This window comes from Pecten maximus, chromosome 12, assembly GCF_902652985.1.
Source record: "Pecten maximus chromosome 12, xPecMax1.1, whole genome shotgun sequence".
Lineage (NCBI taxonomy): Eukaryota > Metazoa > Mollusca > Bivalvia > Pectinida > Pectinidae > Pecten > Pecten maximus.
In genome coordinates, this window is record NC_047026.1 from 34,384,382 (window position 1) to 34,396,217 (window position 11,836).

At 32.8% G+C, this 11,836-nt stretch overlaps 1 long non-coding RNA gene across 1 annotated transcript in view; it reads left to right on the forward strand.

Annotated features, from left to right (window-relative positions):
• Nucleotides 1-3,525, forward strand: part of LOC117338789 — an 80,891-nt gene extending 77,366 nt beyond the window's left edge. Inside the window, exon 2 of the long non-coding RNA XR_004535036.1 lies at nt 2,424-3,525. This is a non-coding gene — a long non-coding RNA (uncharacterized LOC117338789). The remainder of the gene's footprint in view (nt 1-2,423) is intronic.
• Nucleotides 3,526-11,836: the final 8,311 nt, after the last annotated feature.

The window sequence follows — 11,836 nt, forward strand, 5'->3', positions numbered from 1 at the left end:
TTACATCTCGGATTTTACGTAAAATAGGAGCTGTGTTGTGATCCCCCGCGGGAGAGTCTGGTCAAATTATAAATTCATATCTATTGAAGAGGCTCGTATGATTAGGTTCGGAATGGTTGGCTTTAAAAGGTACTACGCCATAGATTGCTCCTCAATAAATCACAATATCTTAGTCTCTACTCGCCAATCTCTCTTTGAATTGAGAGCATATGACAGATAACGGAAATGGTTATAACAACCTTACTGGAATATAATATAAAAGAGATGCTATGTTTATACGTGAATGATAGATGGTCATCAAAGACGTGATGGACTGATACAAAATAACAAAAATATCTGCCTTGTTGTCGTCCAGTCTCCATGGAGTTGGTTTGTAAATAAGCATCATATCTGACCTTTTTGGAATGCAAACCTATGCGGTTTCATAACTGCGGCTATAAATTATATATTTTTTGAAGTTGTTACCGTTAAGTACCATTTTCAAAGTGTTTTTTTTGGGGGGGGGCCTTAACTGGAATTAGTTAGGGACAGAGTAGAAGCTATATTACACACTTCCATCCGCGTGAGGACCTAATATTGAGTGGAGCTAAACCGGGGGCTTTCAAACCCTTTTAACTACAGATAAAAACATATGTCTATAAACTACTGGGGGAGGAAATATTTGTACCGTATAAACTGGATTTACCTATATTGATATATCGTCGATGAAGACGCTTTCCTTCTGAAACTCCTAGTTTTATTTTTCCTTTTAACTTTTGATGGTATATTTAACTCATTGTGTGCCTTCGAAGTATCCGTTTTATAATAATGGTTAGGATTTCCTTTAAACTGAAAGTCAGGACTCGGAAGGATTGTACAAAGGTAACACAAGTATACCTCTATATTAACTTTAGTAGTGCGTAGATCAATGAATAAACACGACATCATTGAGTTTTTTTATTCTCCGTATAGTCTTCCTGTTGTAGTGAAGGAATCAAAAAGGAAAATTAGAAAAATCAAATCGACCACAGAAAATAGTTACCATTTCAGAGGATGTGCACTACCGCAAAAGTAAATTTGGATATTACATATCTATAAATAACATCTAATACTAATGGTTCTACACCAAGAGATGGATTAGAACTAGCATTTGTTTATAAGAAATCTCTCTTTTCCCGGTATACTTATAAGTACTATCTAAGTGTGACGATTAACTTGCGTTTGTACTGATTATAAAAATGTAAGGGAGAGTTGTTCTTCCAGAGGATAAAATACGAAAAAAATCGTTTTGTCTAAAATGTTCATACAGTTTATATCGCTAATGGTTATAACATTACTGCGTGTACTCATTTTTACAGTTTATTATAAAAAAAAAGAAGAAATTAATTTGATGATAAGTTTAGAATAAAAACAAATATATGTTTTAGTCAGCGTGCTTGGGGAGTATCGGTGAGCGATGATTTTATATTAGGACAAGATATGCAAATAAAAGGGTACTTATGGATGAACTGAAAAAGAGTATCTAAGAATCCCAGCCAAATAATGCCAACACCACATTATCAAAAGTGGCATCAAAACCAATGTTAATAGATGAGCAACGTACATTCTCTAAACATTGTTTTGTCTGCTTTCCTAAAACAAATATCTACGTATCAATGTCCTTTAAAATGTCTAATAGAAATTGCAAAACTGCGTTAAAATAGTAAACAGACATCTTCGAGCATTCATGTTTTTTTTTTATTGAACTGAAATTCTAAAAATGCCTTCTGTTATTATGCGATACAAAAGAATAAAAGAAAACATATTTAAACACACGAAATAATAATATATTAGTATTAAAGATCAATAATGAAAACAAATAACGAATACACGAGTAAACGTGCGATGAAGCGATAACATGAGTTGTCTTCAATAATTTCATAGTTATTTATTTTTCGAAATGACATAATTGGAGTTTTCGAACTTTGGTACAACACCCTTATATATAAATATATAAACCGTAATAGCATATATTAGATATGTGGTATTATTATGAAACTGACGTTTTATTATTGCTTTTATTTTGTTAAAATGTTACGATAAATGGTAAAAGTCGTTCCTATGACACCATCATTATGTATTGGTTAGAAATTTACAGAGGATGAAATGATAATAGATATGTTGATATCCTATAATGACCGCCTGGTGTGACATCGTGGAGCATCACAGGGGGTATCATTAATCTTGGTGAAAAACTCACATTAATTATTAATATTAATTGTTTGTTGATAAATATTATTTTTATTCCTAATTGTTGCCACGTGCCCATGGTAATACACCATATCGTCAAGCACCTCTCGCAAGGCACGAACTCAAACAATCGAATAATTGCATTTTATTTGGATAATATGGCGTCAGTCGGTTTTAATTGACTCCGAAATATTCCTTTTATCTTTTCGTTTCAGATACAGCGTGGGTTCAATGAAAGGGTTCCAAATCCGTGTTCCTTCTCCCAGTTGTACAAAAAAAACTGGCGGACTTACTCGCTACAGAGACGGCAGTAAACCAAAACCTTGGCTGGAACACCCCGACGGTACAACAACCTGACTCAGTGATACGAACTACTAATACGCCCCGGACTACCACAGCATCACGGATACCTTTGAACTTATTGTGTTTAAAGACACCGAAAGTGTTCTAACAGTAATTATTGTCCATGCATGCGGAAAGATATTTTGATGAAATCGTGTTATTGAAATGGTAATAATATCACGATAGCTGTTTTAATTATAGATTAGATCAACACTAGGGGAATTATTCACTTCAAATTGTTTTTAACATACGGATATATTGTGAATTCAAAGAGAAAGTTTCGTATCATTACTGGTTTTCATTGCGATATTATTTACAGGAACTTGCCGTGTGAACGATCACATGTTTCCGGAATTACGCGCATTACAAATATATATAACCAGAGAAGTATTGTCCCTATTTGAAATATAATATGTAAATGTATGTCATGTATTGAAACGTAATAGGGATATGAATACAAATCCACGTTTTAATTTATACGAATTTTGTTCTAACTATTCATACAGAATATCATAGAAATATTTTAGTTTTGAATATTCTGATTCGTGTGTGCAACTTTTTAATTCGATTTTACGAACTCAAGCTCATTCAGAATTCTTTCGGTTCAATTTCCAATTATTTATTATTTTGACTATGATTTATTTCAGAATGATTAAAGGTCTAGCTGCTTTTACTGATGTATATCATACATATTATTTTATATTTTTGTAGTCGTATGAATACTTCAATATTGATAATCTGTGGAATTCAATACATACTAAGATAGAAATAAATTTAAGGAATTAAATGATCGATGAAATATTTCAATTAAATTCTTAGTGCAGTCACAAATGTTCTTTAACAGTGAGAATGGTGCGCCCTACATTGTTTTGAAAATATTATTCGTGGATTGTTTCATACATTTTTCAGTTGAGTCATTAAAGGTAAGTAAAATTCGGATGTGTAACAAAAAATAGAAATAAAATGTTCAAATGTATACTGTGTTGGTCTCAGTAATTCCTCTGATATTTTGTGCAAGAATGTGGTTTTACAAAAGGTCGGTCATTGGAGAACTATCTGTGAGTTAATTCATCCTGATTCTTCGCGCAATCTTTATTTAACTAGAGTGAACTAATTAATACAAAAATCACAAAATTACAGTGTATGACATTCATTATGTAATTTCCAGATATAAAACTCTGCTTAAAGAAAAATGATTTAAAGTATGTACATATATCTATTTTGAATTGTATAATGTGTTAATGTGTTTTTACTTATTTTTGGTCGATATAAGCCATTTAAGAAAGACATCTTGAAATCAAATGTACTTTACAACGGATCAAGCTATTAATACATAATCTGTCGGAGATCTAATACAACAATGGGTATATCCTCTCAACCAATTGTTCTATACATTCTGGAGACGATACATTCTACAATCAGAAATCAAATACACTACTCATGTATATATTGTCATAGCTTATCACATATAAAGGCATGATATTAACTTTGAATAAATAATCTAAATGATATATAAGATATATAGCATTGAGGTACATGGAGTGTTTTATATAATGTCAAATATACCTTACCATATGTTAAATAACACAAATTCCTAGTAATTCCAAGCGAAAGCAACATTCATTCAAAACACAACCTCTATCATTCCAATGCGAACTGTTCAATAGTAAAAGAGGAATATGCGTTGTCTTGGACTTCCAGGGAGTGACGGTTATGTAGGTAGGTTTATCAGAGTTTAGCATTTATGACTTTTATATTGTGTTCAAATTTAAACTGTTTTTTTATTCATATTTGAGAAAACAAAAATCAATTTTACGTAAAAGTAAAAAGATGGTGAATTGTGTAGCGTGACTCTAATGTAAATCAATAGGTTATTTTAAATTACACTTCACAAAGACCGCTTAATGTCGAGCAGACACGACTAGCGGCTTGTGTAAAATGCTAATAATGTCTTTGAAGTGTGAAAAATGAATTTCTTATATGAGTTGTAGAAAATTAAAAGAAAACTGTTATTAAGATTTTGTTTCAGTAATGATATGCATGTGTAAGGGATTTTAATTACAAGCTCAGAAATATTTTTATTCAGTTCCGACCTTAGAGTAGACTTAACTTGAACATCTAGTGATACAGGTGTAGCAAAGGAAAATGAAACATTTCAATAGATACGTAAATATATACTCAATGATCGCCAAGACATAATGTATCAAACTAATTATATATATAATGTGTATACGTGAAAAATTCCACCTGATAAAAAACCAAAAACAAATATTTATTTGGATTTCGTTCTAACTTCATATAAATCATATGAGACCCTCTATCGTCAAGTCGCGATACAATAATGACAGAAACCCTGTGGATGTCACCTTGGAGCACTATGCTATTTATTGTATTAAGGAACTATATGATAGAAATAATACTTTTAGATTTAACTCGCCGTATAGTAAGTCCATGTATACACTGATGGACAATGATTCTAAGATTTACTTTATACTCGAGGTTACTATCCTAACAACTGGTTATGACGCTGATTTGATTTTCCTATCAGCGTGAGAAATTACGTACAAATCCATGATGCATCATTTTCGGAAAGGACCATAAATCTTAGACATACACATTTTAGACATAATCATAAAATTCAGACATAAACTTTCAAAACACGAGACAGGGATTTCCAAGAATGGAGCGTTAAAGATTTAGTATTTTACAATGAATTTTACAAAACTAACAAAACTATTATTAAAATCAACATATTTTGAATATTTGTTTTCACCAATGGGTGATTGTTTGATATGACTAAGCTACGTACTGATATGTCGTGTTTTCATATTTGCCCTTACCTTATATACTTGTCTAGTTGATAAAACAGACATATATTTGATTGTGGCCAGTGTTGCCATTGAAGTTAACAAAAACATAATAAGGAAGATAATAGAAAGATAATAAAATCAAAAATTAAATGTCAATGTTAAGTAAAATCGAAATACCAACTCATTTTTTGTTAAAGTTTTACAAAAACGACAAAGTAAACCAAAATTCTAGCTCAAAATCGATAACACGAGGGGCAACCTATGACGAAAAATAATAGAATTTATAGACCATTGTAAAAGTACTGAGGATAATAGGACCAGATGTCACGATAGGTAAGCGTCTTGTGCTTAATCTACGACTTCCGCCAAAACAATCTAGGTCAAATCCACGACTTCCGCCAAAACAATCTAGGTCAAATCCACGACTTCCGACAAAAACAATCTAGGTCAAATCCACGACTACCGCCAAAACAATCTAGGTCAAATCCACGACTACCGCCAAAGCAATCTAGGTCAAATCCACGACTACTGCCAAAACAATCTAGGTCAAATCCACGACTACCGCCAAAACAATCTAGGTCAAATCCACGACTACCGCCAAAACAATCTAGGTCAAATCCACGACTACCGACTACCGCCAAAACAATCTAGGTCAAATCCACGACTTCAGCCAAAACAATCTAGGTCAAATCCACGACTTCAGCCAAAACAATCTAGGTCAAATCCACGACTTCAGCCAAAACAATCTAGGTCAAATCCACGACTACCGCCAAAACAATCTAGGTCAAATTGACAACACCCGCCAAAAATTCTAGGTCAAATTCAGGTTGACATATTTTAAAAATGGGAACTTAGGTGGTGATAAAAGACTATTTTTAGATAAAAAATATATAAAAAGAGGTGTAACCATTTCATGTGAGTACATCAGATACTGTTTGTGAAGAAAACGAGAATGGCTAAATTCCAATGATAAAATTATGCAGAGTGAAAAGTGCGGTGATGAACTAATTGATGTCTCCATGAAGTGAACCGTTTGTAGGGATTGTACAAATGACACACATGAGTTTGATGAGGAATATAATACATAAACAGTTAGCTTCTTACTAGGAAGTGTCAGTGATACTAGGGACCAGACGTATTGAATCAAGAAGGGTTGGCGAGAAAACAATAATTGGGCGGAGCAAATGTTAAAGAGAGGTTTCAAAAACGTAATAATTCATTACTATTGTACAAAAGACACAAAAGATAATATTATGAGCAAAATTTATTTCAAATAGAGAATTATATACAGTAGAGTTAAAATGAATTAAACTGCACCGTACAACTATTTCGTCCCTCTAAAACTCCTCGGTGATGCTAAGGGCTTAAAGTGTTTACCTAGTAAGTGACTCAAATTGGTCGAAAGAAATGTCAAAATCTAAATAGATGGAAGGTTGTAATAACCCTATAATTCAATCAATTTTATAATTTTCAAAATGAGATTTCTAAAGAATGTTAAGTACATAATGATATGATTACTTGATACATCAAAAGGTTTCTAATCAACTGCAATGATTCCATCATTGATCGAAACAACGGTACAATATTGTCCTAATTTTCATCAATCTGATGGGTATACTAACAAACGAATTGTGTTTCAAACCAGATTAAATGGAAAATAAACTCAAAGAAAACTTGTAGCTAATGTACTACAGGAACTCACAAACATAGATATAGGTCCTGGGGAAACCATAGATATAGGTACTGGGGAATATAGATAAAGGTACTGGGGGATATAGATATAGGTACTGGGGAAATATAGATATAGGTACTGGGGAATATATATATAGGTACTGGGGAAATATAGATATAGGTACTGGGGAAATATAGATATAGGTACTGGGGAATATAGACATAGGTACTGGGGAATATAGATATGTACTGGGGAAATATAGATATAGGTACTGGGGAAATATAGATATAGGTACTGGGGAATATAGATATAGGTACTGGGGGAATGTAGATATAGGTACTGGGGAATATAGATATAGATACTGGGGAAATATAGATATAGATACTGGGGGAATACATATATAGGTACTGGGGAATATAGATATAGGTACTGGGGGAATATAGATATAGATACAGGGGAATATAGATATAGGTACTGGGGAAATATAGATACAGGTACTGGGGAATATAGATATAGGTACTGGGGAAATATAGATATAGGTACTGGGGAAATATAGATATAGATACAGGGGAATATAAATATAGATACTGGGGAAATATAGATATAGGTACTGGGGAAATATAGATATAGGTACTGGGGAATATAGATATAGGTACTGGGAGAATGTATATATAGGTACTGGGGAATATATATATAGGTACTGGGGAAATATAGATATAGGTACTGGGGAATATAGATATAGGTACTGGGGAATATAGATATAGGTACTGGGGAATATAGATATAGGTACTGGGGAATATAGATATAGGTACTGGGGAATATAGATATAGATACTGGGGGAATATAAATATAGATACTGGGGAAATATAGATATAGGTACTGGGGAATATAGATATAGGTACTGGGGAATATAGATATAGGTACTGGGGAAATATAGATATAGGTACTGGGGGAATATAGATATAGGTACTGGGGAATATAGATACAGGTACTGGGGAATATAGATATAGGTACTGGGGAATATAGATATAGGTACTCGGGAAATATAGATATAGGTACTGGGGAATATAGATATAGGTACTGGGGGAATATAGATATAGGTACTGGGGGAATATAGATATAGGTACTGGGGAATATAGATATAGGTACTGGGGAATATAGATATAGGTACTGGGGAATATATATATAGGTACTGGGGAAATATAGATATAGGTACTGGGGAAATAGAGATATAGGTACTGGGGAATATAAATATAGGTACAGGGGAATATAGATATAGGTACTGGGAAATATAGATATAGGTACTGGGGAATATAGATATAGGTACTGGGGAATATAGATATAGGTACTGGGGAAATATAGATATAGTTACTGGGGAATATAGATATAGGTACTCGGGAAATATAGATATAGGTACTGGGGAATATAGATATAGGTACTGGGGAAATATAGATATAGGTACTGGGGAAATGCTACATTATATGTGGGGCTATGGATAAACATGTTATACGACGATTATTTAGGGGTTAAAAATTAAAACTTTTTTTTTAATTTGCATAAACTCATGTAATCATAAATTAAAAGAAAGATATTTTTCATGTTTTTTTTAATAGACAAAACATAGAAACAATAACTTATATTATTTGCATGTCATTGTTAAACTGTAGACGCATATTTTGTTTTAATCAGATTTTTTATGAAATCATCCTTGCTTCTGTCGCTCTGTTAAAGAGTTAATAAAAGAAGCAGAGACATCATTTCATTTCATAAAGCCTTGTTGCTATTGGTCGAACACGAATTCCTGTGAGATTAAGGAAAGAGACCATTCATAACGCCGGCCATATTAAAGAATGTATGTAGTTACTAAATAACCATAAAGAGACCAGAAACTACATTTTAAACATATTCATAAGCGATAATGTCGACGATGGGTGAGTGGAGATCAACTGTGGTGTGATACTGGGACACTCTAGTGTAGCATAGGACCCTTAGGACGTCTATCGTACGTAGTTCTCGATCAAATTGTAGACTTAGACATACATTTGTCGATATCCGATATCCGTGAAAACACCTACCTCAGTCTGTGTGATTTTGTTGAAAAGATCATTCTCCATGAATGACTGCTTGTTCATCATACTCGCTGAATTCATAAACGTATAATAACACTTATAGAACATATAACAAAAGGCATTAAAATACAAAAGAATCAGAAAGATTGCTTTCAATCATGCTAAAAAATACATAAAAAGAAGACATATTTCCAGAATAACCAAACAATTTCAAGTACGGTCAAGTAAAAAATAAATAGTAAATTGATATCATAATATAACTGCATTCCTTCGTAATTTGACGACTCTATTTTACCGGCAGCTCACATCTGCCAAAAATAGAGTACATGCTCGGGACCTTCATCAACACTGACATGTAAGAATAGTTGGGCTGGGGAGAAGGAAAAGAAATAAAGCATTTTGAAGGTCTTTACGTTTATTATTTAAATTTTGTTAGAACTGAATAGAACAGATTAAGTGTCATATTGTCTCTCAAATTGAATAAGAGAAATGAGATGTAAGATAACTACAACGGCCCTGACACAAACCCCTGACAATGAAATTACAGATGATGACATTCAATTCTTGTTTACATATCAAAACAGGAGACGACCTTGACCTATAGAGGTAGTTTTCCTTGATGGTGTAACAACATCTCGTGAAATATACATAAAATTCCAATTCTCACATAAACAGTCCATGTTCTGTTTTAACCTAGATTTGTTTCTGCTTTATGTCCACCGATTGGTGTGAAATAAAAAGGATCGAATCTCTGTTCTGTGTAATAACCGTTCCCTCAATATAAAGATAGAACGTAATGAAAATCTTATACAAATGTTATATACATATATTATGTTTGAATGTCTCTTTTGAGAATTAAATTGATGTCCTATAGACCAGAAAGTCTCGTCTTCGATTCCCGAAATATCGGAGAACGATATTATCTATAACAAGGACACTGAAAAACCAAACTTATCAAAGCTTTGACAGAAACTAAAACGTAGTCAGCTGAACACAGTTTATAGTACATGTACCTTATGAGAATCGTGAATGTAAAATCTTGATATTATGTTTACATGTCTCATGATGGCTTTTCATTTTTAATTAATAATGATTGTCCTTGACAATGATAAAATTACTTTTCTCTGATATTACTAATCTGACAAGACCAAAAGGCTTTATTAAAAAACCGAGATGGGGTTTTTTTTCTAAATTTTAAAATTGTTTATCTTAAACTGGGAAAAATAAAACCATTTTTATCAATACTTGATTCATATCATTAAAGACATGGTAAGTTCAAGGTATTACTTTCGCTCTATAAAAAGAGTAATCAGGGAATCACAGTTTTGTTTTTATTAATTTAACTTTCTATGATCACCTTCTTCAGGTTCTGTGTAACATATAGGGATTGACCAGACTACGCCCGTCAGGCCAGAAGTTGCCCGCATGAATAACGCTATATTGCATACAGACAGTATTGAGATCAATCTCCAATACCTCACGGGATAGATTCGGTTAAGATGGGCGAGTCTGACAAAGATATGTATAACCAACTCACAGGCAGGCCATAATTCAACGCCATACTATATGTTACAGAGCGAAATCCGACAGAAATTCGTTAATTCATGTCATGGCATCACCCTTGGATTCTAAGCGATTGGATATATAACTCTTAAATTTGTTTAGATGTAAGTATGGATATTAGAGCTTTAAAACATCGTTCATTTGTCAGAGAAATGAAATACTTTATAATGTTTGTCAGATTTATATATGTATATCATATTTCTAACCGAAATGTTTGTCTAGTAGTTTTGCAAATGCTTTCATAAAAATCCACGATTTAAGCCATGATTATGAATACCTGTAATGTACAAAATGACCTATTTTTACCATTTTCCAAGATTACTATTTGTCAGATAAATGAAATACACTTTATATTATCATCAAGTTTTACACACTTTGTGATCGGCTGAAATTAGGTCACACGATTCCCCATAAACAGTTATATTAACCGGTCGTGCAAAATGCTGCTAAAATGAATGCTTGTTAACTGGGTGTTTCTAAAAATAGATTCGGAATTACTTCCCCTTGGCATTGTCCGACAATTTCCAATATCTTCCATGCAGTTACGACATAGGCGAGTTATAGCTCTGATATTTTCATAAGTTTATCGTTCATTAACTAGATACTAAAGAATGTATTTGAGTGCATCAATTTACTTTTGATTGTTTCATGTTTAAAAGATGTCATTAGATAGTTCATATAGAAGTCTCCATTATAAAACCATTCTGTTACTTGCATTCATAGCTTTTAATAGAAATAGTCATTATATGATAAAACTTGTATGGCCTTTTGATTTCGGTTTATATCTTATTTCATTAACCTGGCAAAACATCAACTAGTCAAAAGATTAAAATTTATCATGTTTATTAGATTTATATATGTCATATTTTTGGGTGAAATGTTGGTGTAGTATTTTTGCAAATGGTTTCATAAAAATCCAGGATTCGAACAATGATTATGAATACATATCATATACGAAATATGGCCTTCTCCTATAGCTAGCTACTGTCATTTTCGGAAACCCTCGAGACTCTGCACCCACTCGACAGTGCAAAATCTTGTGGGTTTCCGATGATGGGCTAATGTAGGTTCTTTCACTCCTGGTGTATCGAATAGTATGCAATTTTTCGAGTGCTAGTTGATAAATATTTACATTCAGTATGATTGAAAGCATTGGAGAAACTTGTATTCAT